The sequence below is a fragment of the Perca fluviatilis genome, chromosome 9, assembly GCF_010015445.1.
Source record: "Perca fluviatilis chromosome 9, GENO_Pfluv_1.0, whole genome shotgun sequence".
Taxonomy (NCBI): domain Eukaryota; kingdom Metazoa; phylum Chordata; class Actinopteri; order Perciformes; family Percidae; genus Perca; species Perca fluviatilis.
In genome coordinates this window covers 454,700-466,390 of record NC_053120.1, presented here as the reverse complement: position 1 = coordinate 466,390, position 11,691 = coordinate 454,700, and the positions used below count along the sequence as shown (strand labels likewise).

Sequence of the window (11,691 nt, the reverse complement as noted above, 5' to 3'; positions counted from 1 at the left end):
CTTGTCTGGGTCTCAACCCCCCCAAAATTCTTGGTCTTGTCTTGGTCTCAACCCCCCAAAGTCTGGATCTCAACTCCCCAAATTCTTGGTCTTGTCTGTATCTCAACCCCCCAAAGTCTGGGTCTCAACCCCCCAAAGTCGGGCCCTCAAACTCCCAAAAGTCTGGGTGTAACACAACCAAATTCTACTTGGTCAAAATCTTGGTCTCTTTCTCAAACCCCCCAAAACCTCTTGGCTTCTTGTCTTTTCTGTCTCAAAGCCAAATTTTTCCCTTTTTTTTTTTTTTTTTAAAAGAGGGATGGAAGCGCTTGTGTTCACACGGTCCAACAAGTCCTCCACCGCTGGTAAACTTCTGGTAAACTTTGAAAAAATCCTGTTTTTCCCGGCTACATGTAAACGGAAATATTCACTTTCATTAGCTGTGTAAACAGCATAGTCGGAATATGTTTATTTTCGGAAAAAGGGCAAAAAAACCTGAATATTATCTGCATGTAAATGTAATGTCTGTTGCAGCAGCAAGCGAAAATATGTATTTACAGTCATATTAAGTCCTATCTTTACCTGATCTGCACTGGATGCACACACATGATTTATTTGAAGCTATTTGCATGAAGAATAAATGAGTCACACTTCCTCAGATTTAGTTCATCTTTGCTTTTTGTTTTTATTGCAGCAGGAAACCCAGATTCACTGGAACATGACAGCAGGAAGAGTCGGCTACAGTCAGGGAGCAGGTGAGTCAAATCAGAAACAGCTGTCCTGATTTCAGTCCACATTCCTCTTCAAGACAAAATAAATAAAACCCAGAAACACAACACTGCCTCCTACTGGGAGCTGAATGCACCACCAGCATCTGGGACAGCAGTTTGTATACTGTATATATATGTAGGAGTCAGGGCTGTAGCCAAGACCACCTTTGTTGAGTCCAAGACAAGTCCAAGACCACCTAGTCGAGACCAGGTCAAGGCCGAGTCCAAAGAGGTTCAAATTCAAGACAAGACCGAGTCCAGGACAGATGAAAAAATTAAAAATCTTATGCATGACAGTATCAAGACAATCATTTTGGGGTTATTATTTGCAAAAGCAAAAACAGTGTCTAGTGTGTGATTGGTTATCAGGTGGCCAGTGTTGCACTTTCCCTCCAATGTGATTATAAACATAGTGAAGACACCTGGACTCGGTCGAGACCAAAAGCTGTATTTGGCAACGCCAGTGGCAAGTCCAGGTCCAAGTCCAGGTCCAAGTCCAGGTCCAAGTCCGGACTCGAGTACTCCAGCCCTGGTAAGAATGTCCTCAGTTGTATTTAACGGCACACACATATGGTCATTTATTTTACACATATAGTGTCTGCACGCTGAAAGGTAAGTGTCACTTCAGCCATTCTGCATTCATATTCTTATTTATAGACATTTGGATATTTAAACTCCATGTCAACTGAAAAGAGCAGTTTATACACAGTATGAGTAGGGATGTCCTCTGTTGTATTTAACCCTTGTGTTGTCTTCCTGTCGACCATGCAACTTTTTGTTTTTCTGTCACTTTATCCAAGATTTTTTGTCACTTTTTTCAATTATTTTTCCAATTGTTTATTTTCACATTTTGTGGCTTTTTTTCCAATTTTTTTTGTCACTTTTTTCAAGTGTTTTTGTCACTTTTTTCAACGTTCTTTTATAAAATAAATTCTCCAAACGCTATGAAATTGAATAAAACACCCACATTTATGGTAACGGGGAGATCAGACAAGTCTTATGTTTCCCTATACGGTGTCCTTGAGTGCAGAGAAAGGCTTTAAATAACATATATTAAATTATTATTATTATTATTATTATTATTATTAAATTTAATGAATGTAGTGAACGGATCGTGTAATCTACTTGTGAAGAGCGTTGTACGGAACCATCTACGCTACTTCTTTTGACAATTTGGTTGGAAGAAAACCCAAATTTCTGATATTGGACCTTTTTGAAAACGTACACAAATGGTCATTTATATTTCCCACAAAGTGTCTTCACACTGAAAGGTAAGTGTCACGTAAAACCACTCGCAGAAAACCAACTAGTTATCCAAAAAGTTTGATTTTTTTTTCTTCAAGCCGACAGAGTTAAAACACTCTCAACACCGAGCCAAATCTGAGCATTTGTTTACATTCGATACATACCTAGGAACCTTTTGCACGCACTGGTTTCTCGTAGGACCGGTTGGAGTGGGAACAACATCCAGTTCACGGAAGCGAAATTAACCCTAACCCTAACCCTAAAAAGACTACTGTCAATGTTAGGGAGTAGGAGAGTGTTTTCTTTCTTGCTGTTGTCAAGATTCATTTATTTGTCAATTACTTGAAAATGTGTTTTATTAATTTTACCATTTTGTAAAGAATTTTACCATGAATGCCTGTTGTCGCTGATTTGCATCATACCTAAATTTATGTCTATTCTATATGCTATAGACGAATTAACAATCTCAACTTAATTTAGCATCAGCTTGGAGCCAGGAACACATAATAAAGTTCTTATATAATTGTGAATAAATTCAGGCGTCAAGGGGCTAATACGGCATTAGCACCTCGACAACCGGTATCTACCGCACCGAATAACTACGCTGATTTCGGTGCTACTGAAATGCCAGCGCTGCCCTCTGATGCTCCCAAACGGACGTTAGAGGCAACAGAAGCATCGCTGCACTAGTTAACGTAATACACTTGGCAGCAGGTAACGTTAGCATACCGCTAGCTAGCAGCTGGATTACACACGGTTAAAATGCTGACAGCTAACGTTAAAAGGTGTAAAGTGTAACTGTACAGTATTTCACTGTAGAGGATTTTCCAACACTGGGACGTAACAGTCTGCAGCTGCCGTTGTCGGAAAAACATAAACAGTGCGTTTACTTGAAACTCGCCAGACTCGTGGTGCATTCAAAGTTATTGTAAAATATTTTTAAAAAAATTTGCTGGTGAAATAAGTCATTGTTATAAGTTATTGTTATTACATTTTTAATAAATCATTTCATTTTGACCATATGGCCTTAGCAATAAACAAGCCGTTCTTTAAAGTCGCTGACTGTCATTTTGTGCTTCTTTTTTAAATATAGGCCTACATATTTTTATTATTTTTTTTTTTAAATCTTTTGAAAAGTAAAAAGTATCGTTTCAGTTAACAAACACAGCCATGGCCAGACCCAGGAGTAGCTCCCCAAATGTCCTTTCAGCTGTATAACACCGTTAAAATGGGCATAAAACATAAACAAAAGGAAAAGGAATGTTACATTTCTTAATTTATTTCACAGAAATAGAAAAACAGTTGATTAGCAGGTAATACAACATCTCCCAAAGAGTACACATGTTGATACAATACAGGAGAAGAAAATGGTCTGTCTGCACAAAGACTTATTTACATTTTTACAAACTTCACTAGCCTGGATGCCAGCCGAACTTAGCCCCGCCCACAACATGTGAGGTCGGTGTCGGTACCCGATCTGTGCGGCCTTAGTTTAGCTAACAGCTAATTTGGCTAACCGCTAGCTGACAGCTTGATTCAGTCTAAAATAACGGTAACTCAAACTAAACACTGGGGGAAAAGCAGGCTACAGCTAAATTAAGACTTTACAGTAATAACAATAAAGACAAGTATTGAGTGATTGTATTTTAAATGAGCACAAGTAGTAAAGTAGAACTGACGTAACAGCTGTTATATATATTTTTATTTTGAGGGTCTTATTACTTATTACATGCTGTCTCAGCTAGCGGTTAGCCGAATTAGCTGTTAGCTAAACAACTTTCCGAAAATTTTTTCACTTTTCCGACATTTTTGTCACTTTTCCGACATTTTTGTCACTTTTCGATGTTTTTGTTATTTGTTCCGAAATTTTTGTCACTTTTTGACATTTTTGTCACTTATCGACGTTTGTCATTTCCTTCGACGTTTTTGTAATTTGTTTCCAAAATTTGTCACTTTTTTTACGAAATTTTTAGTCACGTTTTTGACATTTTTGTCACTCCTCCAGACATCTTTGTGAAATTTTTTTTTTGACATTTTGTCACTTTCGTCAACATTTTTGTCACTTCTCCCGATGTCTGTGCCGATTGTTTTCTGCGTTATTTTTAATCATTGTTTTATTTCTTCAAATGTTATAAAATTGAATAAAACACCCAAATTCAATGAAAGTAGTGAACTGATAATGTATTGTACTTGTGAAGAGCGTTTTCATGGAACCATCCACGTTATTTTTTTTGACAATTCGGTTGAAAGAAAACCCCAAAATTTCTGATATAGAAACTTTTTGAAAATAGGTCAGATTTGGCCCAAAGACAACAGGAGAGTTAACATTGTCTGGCCCTGCTGTTCATCGGAAAACAATGGCTGAAGCGGTGCATCGGTGGTTCTTCACTTGATCACTTGTAGACAGCTTTGACTCCCCCCCCCCCCTACCTCCCCCATCCCCTCCCCTCACCTCCTGGCCTGGTGTACCTTACCCCGCAACAACCCAAACGTTCCCTCAGTATCTCCGGCTGAATCGCATTGCTTCGTTTGGACATTTTGTATCACTTTCCTCAACATTTCTTTCACTTTTCGACATTTTTGTCATTTTTTTCCACATTTTTGACACTTTTTCCAACGTTTTATCACTTTCCTCGAAATTTTTGTCACTTTTTGTCATTTTTTTCCGAACATTTTTGTCTCTTTTCGACATTTTGGTCATTTTTTTTCGACATTTTGGTCATTTTTTCCCGAAATTTTTGTCACTTTCTCAGAGTTTTTTTGTCACTTTTTTCGACATTTTTGTTACTCCTCCAGACGTTTTGTCACTTTTTTCTGACATTTTTATCACTTTTCTCGACATTTCTGTCACTTTGACGTTTTTGTTATTTTTTCTGACATTTTTGCCACTTTCTCCGAAATGTTTTGTCACTTTTCGACTTTTTTGTCACTCCTCCAGCATTTTTGGCATTTTTTTCGACATTTTTGACACTTTTTCCAACGTTTTATCACTTTCCTCGACATTTTTGTCACTTTTTGTCATTTTTTCCAAACATTTTTGTCTCTTTTCGACATTTTGGTCATTTTTTTCGACATTTTTGTCACTTTCTCAGATTTTTTTTTTGTCACTTTCTCAGATTTTTTTTGTCACTTTTCGACTTTTTTGTCACTCCTCCAGCATTTTTGTTCGACATTTTTGACACTTTTTCCAACGTTTTATCACTTTCCTCGACGTTTTTTTCACTTTTCGACATTTTTGTCATTTTTTTTCCACATTTTTGACACTTTTTCCAACGTTTTATCACTTTCCTCGACATTTTTGTCACTTTTTGTCATTTTTTTTTCGAAAATGTTTGTCTCTTTTCGACATTTTGGTCATTTTTGTCGACATTTTTGTCATTTCTTTCGACATTTTTGTCACTTTCTCAGAATGTTTTTGTCACTTTTCGTCATTTTTGTTACTCCTCCAGACATTTTTGTCATTTTTTTCGACATTTTGTCACTTTTTCTAACATTTTTATCACTTTGACCACGTGTAGACAGCTTTGACCCCCCTCCTCTCCCCTCTTCCTCCCCTCTTCCTCCCGCTCCTCACCTCCTGGCCCGGTGTACCTTACCCCGCAACAACCCAAACGTTCCCTCCGTATCTCCGGCTGAATCGCATTCCTCTGTTTGGACGCCACAATGGGAGAACTGTTTGATGGCTCTGCTCTGCTCTGGTTCAGGTATTCCCCCCGCCTCCCCCTTCTGATTAGGAACCTGAGCTTCACAGACCCCCCACACCTCCCTCTCTCACTCTTTATTACCCCTTCATACCCCCACCACCCCTCTCTCCCCTTTAACTTCAGCACAAGCACACAGTGAAATGATCTTACAGGTTACAGCAAGTTTGTTGATGTGCGACAGGATGGGACGCTGCTGCTGCTGCTGCTCCGCGTCGGACGTTCTCCGCTGCTTTTATCTGTCCTGGGACAACAAAAGAAACACAGAAAACCTCATAACTCCAGTCTTGGGTTTTACCCTCCTGTTGGCATCGTTCGCAAAAACTTTCTATATCAGAACAAAGACAAAAGAACGTTGGAAAAAGTGACAAATGTTGGAAAAAGCTACAAAAACGCAGGAAATAAATCGCTAAAATTTTTTGTTTTTTTTGTAAAATTCTTAGCAACGTAGGAAAGCTTTTTTGCACACCTCTTTTGTCGGGCAGGTGCGTTAGGATATGATCAAAAGTAGCAGATACATTTTTATTTTTTTTGAGAAAATCCCAAACACTGACCATTACGCAAGCAATAATTTATTTAGAAGAAAAATACAACGTTTTGGTCTCGGACCTTCATCAGGTAAATTCCATTTTTGTAAAATTCTGACAAAAACAAAAGTGACAAAAAAATATCAGAAAATGTGACAAAAAAACCCATCAAAAACCTCGCCAAAGGTGACAAAAACTTGTTAAAAAAAGTGACAAAAAATTGACAAAAACTTGTTTAAAAAAGTGACAAATAATTGACAAAAACTTGTTAAAAAAAGTGACCAAAAATTGACAAAAACTTGTTAAAAAAAGTGACAAAAAATGGACAAAAACTTGTTTAAAAAAAATGACTAAAACGTTGAGAAAAGTGTAGATAAAGAACAACAAAATTCGACCCAGAAAAACAAAGTTGCACAGTTGACGACAAGACACCAGGAGGGTTTAAGAGGATGTCATGCTTCAGTTTGTGTAGAAATAACAACCGCAGAAATTATCCAATGAAAGCCTTTTCAAAACTTAATAAAACGTCCAATGATTGGCTGCAAAAACAGCGATACATTCACAGGCTAGATTCTCTGTTTCTTGAAAATATATAGAACTGTTTTGAATTAATCTGCACTTTCAACCAGTGGTGTAGTCTACGTGATACGCAGGAATATTTTTACTTATTTTTATTTATTTTATTATTTCAGGACAATGCTCTTGTGATGAACATGTACAACAGTACACGTAAAAATGCCAGATTGTAGCCCAAGGGCTAATTTCCATCTGCAGTCCATTAGGCAGGTTGAACTTACAATAAAAAGGACAAAAGATATATCTATACAGTAGTAACATTTGCTATATTAAATAAGGAGAAACAGGAAGAAACAAATAGAAAAAAAAACAGGATAATTCATTAATAAGTGTTAAAACTGAGACACAATTCATTAGTATGCTCTACTGGGCTAATACGGTACAACATACAGTTAGAGGTGGTTGCACATTTGGTTAGCTGTAAGCCACACCTTTACCTGGCTCTTAAAGGTGGCCAGAGTGGGACATTCCCTTATAGTTGGGGGTAGTGTGTTCCATAATGCACTCCCTTTAATAGATAGATAGGCAGTTTACCCACTATGAAAGCTCCAGGATTTCCATATACCCACTTAAAAATGCCCAATGACACGCTACAACATACTTTACATTACTTACATTATCCAGTGGTCGGCTGCAAAAACAGCGATGCATTCACAGGCTTGATTCTGTGTCTGGAAAATAGGGAACCGTTTTGAATTAATCTGCAATTTCAACCAGTGGTGTAGTCTAAGTGATACGCAGGAATAGGCAGTATACCCACTAAGAAAACTCCAGGATTATTTATATATCCACTTAAAAATGCCCAATGATGCGCAAAAACATACTTTACATTACATTTTTAATATATTTTGAATTGTCATCTGTGTTTTTCTTCTTCGCATACACTAAATGAAGGCAGGAAATGAAGTCTTCCCTGGGGTAAGACACCCAAGCCCCCCACTATGGCCCATATATATGTATATATAATAATATAATACAATATATTTATATATACAGTACGGTATACCCACTACAATACATTAGACTACACCACTGGTTTCAACTGTATTTGCACAAACATTTTAAAGAGAGAAATATGCAGAAGGACAGAAAGCACATCAGATATTTTAGGGTGGTTAATCAAAACATATCTCTTACAGTGGTGCTCATCAGTTTACACACGCATGCTAAAGTTGACTAAAAATAGGAATTAAAAAAACATCTTTTGGAAATTGATCTTAATTCAATTTTATTTATAGTATGAAATCATAACAAGAGTTGTCTCAAGACACTTTAGGTCTAGACCATGCTCTATAACTTACAAAGACCCAACAATTACAGTAATTCCCCCCCAAGAGCAAGCATTCAGTGCAACAGTGGCGAGGAAAAACTTTCTCAGGCAGCTCTGTGACTGTTGACTTGAAGGCACCTAACCTTAACCCAAACCTAACCCCTAACCATAACCATAACCATAACCATAACCATTGCCTAATCCTAGTGCCCTCCATGCAGCGCTGCCTGGAAGGAGACGTTGGGGGCTTAAAACGCCAATAAACGGAAAAACTCCCTTTTTAGGGAGAAACCTCAGACAGACCCAGGCTCTTGGCAGGCGGTGTCTGACGGTGCCTTAATAAAAAAATTAGGAAAAATCCAACCTTTAAGGACACCAATTTTCTTTGTGAATGAATAATGTATCGTGAATAAATAAATAAATGTTCTTCCGTAGATTGGCATGGTTTTATTTCGGTTATAGCCTAATAGCTGGTTTGATTTGCATTGAGAGATGATCTTATGGAAAGTAGCCCATGCCAATCTCTAGGTATGGTGAAGAGTATGTGATGATGATGTGGGGGTATGGTGAAGGGTATGTGATGATGATGGGGGGGTATGGTGAAGAGTATGTGATGATGATGGGGGGGTATGGTGAAGGGTATGTGATGATGATGTGGGGGTATGGTGAAGGGTATGTGATGATGGGGGGTATGGTGAAGGGTATGTGATGATGTTGGGGGTATGGTGAAGGGTATGTGATGATGATGGGGGTTTGGTGAAGGGTATGTGATGATGGGGGAGTTGGTGAAGGGTATGTGATGATGATGGGGGGTATGGTGAAGGGTATGTGATGATGGGGGGGTATGGTGAAGGGTATGTGATGATGTGGGGGGGTATTTTAATTCCAAAGGCCAAGGGAACTTTATCAGGATGCATAGTATCCTGGATCAATGAAATAACTGACCTTTCAAAATAAAAGTCTGCCTGCCTCTATGGGAATTTAACATAGGGGTGGACTGACTGACTTATGCCCCCTGTATTTTAAGGAAGAACATTTATTTATTCACAATACATTAATCATTCACGAAGATAATTGGTTTCCTTTTAAAGGTTGGATTTTTCCAAATTTTTTTAATTAAGGCATTAAGATAAATTTCCAAAAGATGATTTTTTAAAATATTTTTTATTATTCCTCTTTTTAGTCAACTTTAGCGTGGGTCCATAAAGTCATGAGCAGCACTGTACTGTATGTGGATTCTGTTTACATGTTGAAGGTAAAAGGTTTTCACTGGACAGTAATTAAAAAATAACAGATATAAACATTTTAAATAACTGAAAGCAGAATACGTTGAGAAAAGGTTAAGTTGCAGTTGCTCACAGTCCAATTTAAGTCAAAATAAGTGTATGCATACATACATATATACCGTATATGGTGCTTTATGACAGCTCTGTTTTTGGTATTTTACTTTCTTTTTATTTGCTGTTTTTCTGGAAAGCACTTTGTAACGTTGTTAATAAAAGTGCTATATTAATAAAGTTTATTATTATAAAATATGACCCCATATTTACATTTTCGTGGCGATGTTTTGTGCGTTATTTTCACACTGATGTTACATAAGTTTGTAAAAACAGATTCTTAAAAAGTGCTGCAATTTTAAATTCTGTTTTTTTTGTCTCGACATTGTTGACCACGGACACACACACGCGCATACACACACACAGTCAACACACACACACACACACACACACACACACACACACACACACACACAGTCAACAGACACATACACACACACAGTCAACACACACACACAGTCAACACACACACACACACACAGTCAAACACACACACACACACACACACACAGTCAACAGACACACACACACACACAGTCAACACACACACACACACACACAGTCAACAGACACACACACAAAATCAACAGACGCACACACACAGACACAGTCTGCAGACACACAGACACACACACACACACACACACACACACACAGTCAACAGACGCACACACACACAGTCAACAGACACACACAGACAGACACACACAGACAGACACACACACACACAGTCAACACACACACACAGACGGTCAACAGACACACACACACACACACACACAGACACACACACAGTCAACACAGACACACACACACACGGTCAACAGACACACAGACACACACACACACACGGTCAGCAGACACACACACAGACAGACAGACAGACACAGACAGACAGACAGACAGACAGACAGACAGTCAACAGACACACACACACATTCAGTCAGGGTACTGTTTTGAAAACATTATTTTTAACACTTAAAAAATGAAACTAGAGCTCTGATCTTTTCGGTGGACCTGCCGTGTGTGATGTGCGTTGTTTGTGAGGCATTAACAGTGTTATTTTTGGGACAATTAAAATTCGGCATAGTTTAAAAGAAACCAAAAGTTCCTACACAAGGGTTAACGACAAAAAGAAATCCCTCCTTTTTTATTTAATTTAATTTTTACATTCTCAGATGGCAGCAGCTACACATTCACTGAAGTCTGATACTTTAACTTCAGCTTTAGGTGCTTGTACTGGACTTATATTATGCTAACTTTATACTAATATTTATAATACTTCCAGAAAAAAAAAGGATAGAAAGCAAATTATTGTCCTCCAAATTATTGTTAATTTTTTTTGAAGTTTTTGCAAAAATTAAAAAGTCCAACATGATTCCAACATATTATTAGCAAATAATAAATAGGCTTACTGGCCAGTAAGTAATGTAGTCACTAAGGCAGCCATCCACAGACACAGTTCATCCCAAAGGAGTGACTGTTCCACATTTATTTCACATTTTAGGGTTAACATTAAAACATGATTTATAAAATCATGCCAACAAGTATCAGGCTATTTGAATAGCTTAGTATTCTATGCAAAAAAGGTATCTATAAATGCTTTAGGCTGCCCTAAAAGTCATCGTAGGACCAGATTAATATGCAACTTCATTTTATACAATATATGTAGTAGGGGGTTCCTGATCCGTCTCTCTCTCAGTTAAGGGGTCCTTGGCTTAATAAACGTTGAAGACCCCTGGCCTAATGGCATTATTAAATATATAATTCACTAATACTTTCGAGGTCCGTTAAAAGCCGTCAATATGAACAGCCTTTTTTAGCTGCCGTGTTTTAATTTTTCAAGCTCGAGGAAGAGTCCTTTAATGCACCTTTTTGATCACTCAAAGTTTGGAAAAATGTGGCACACATCTGGACCAATATTTCTCAAATTATGAGTCCGATTTTGGGATGAATTCACCCGAGACGAGGGGTACTTTATGTGGAGTACAACCCTCTATAATACAATAATTACACCCCCCTTCCTCTCTCTATAAAATGGCAATTAATGACTCAAAAAGGCACTTCTAACATTTTTGGCTCATCTTTAACATATTTATGGTTTCAAAAGTACTTTGGGAGATACTGTACATATCATTAATGACTTACAACTGACCCCGGAAGCTTAAGTTAATGATTAATTAACATTATTAAACCCTAATTATGAAAGTTCTTCCATATATTTGTCTTTTTCTCCACATTATTCACAAGTTACTTCATAACTTTTCAGCCGTTTATGAAGAGATT

General features: G+C 37.7%; 1 long non-coding RNA gene across 2 annotated transcripts in view; it reads right to left on the bottom strand.

Annotated features, from left to right (window-relative positions):
- Nucleotides 1–675: 675 nt before the first annotated feature.
- The window catches only part of LOC120566002, a 12,574-nt gene continuing 1,558 nt past the window's right edge, over nucleotides 676–11,691 (bottom strand). Inside the window, exons 2-4 of one of the 2 annotated variants that reach the window (XR_005640316.1) lie at nucleotides 7,414–7,469; nucleotides 5,849–5,939; nucleotides 676–1,278 (exon numbers count right to left, since the gene is read on the bottom strand). This is a non-coding gene — a long non-coding RNA (uncharacterized LOC120566002). Of the gene's footprint in view, nucleotides 1,279–5,785; nucleotides 5,940–7,413; nucleotides 7,470–11,691 lie in introns of those variants that run through there. The other variant, XR_005640315.1, reaches the window with a different exon arrangement.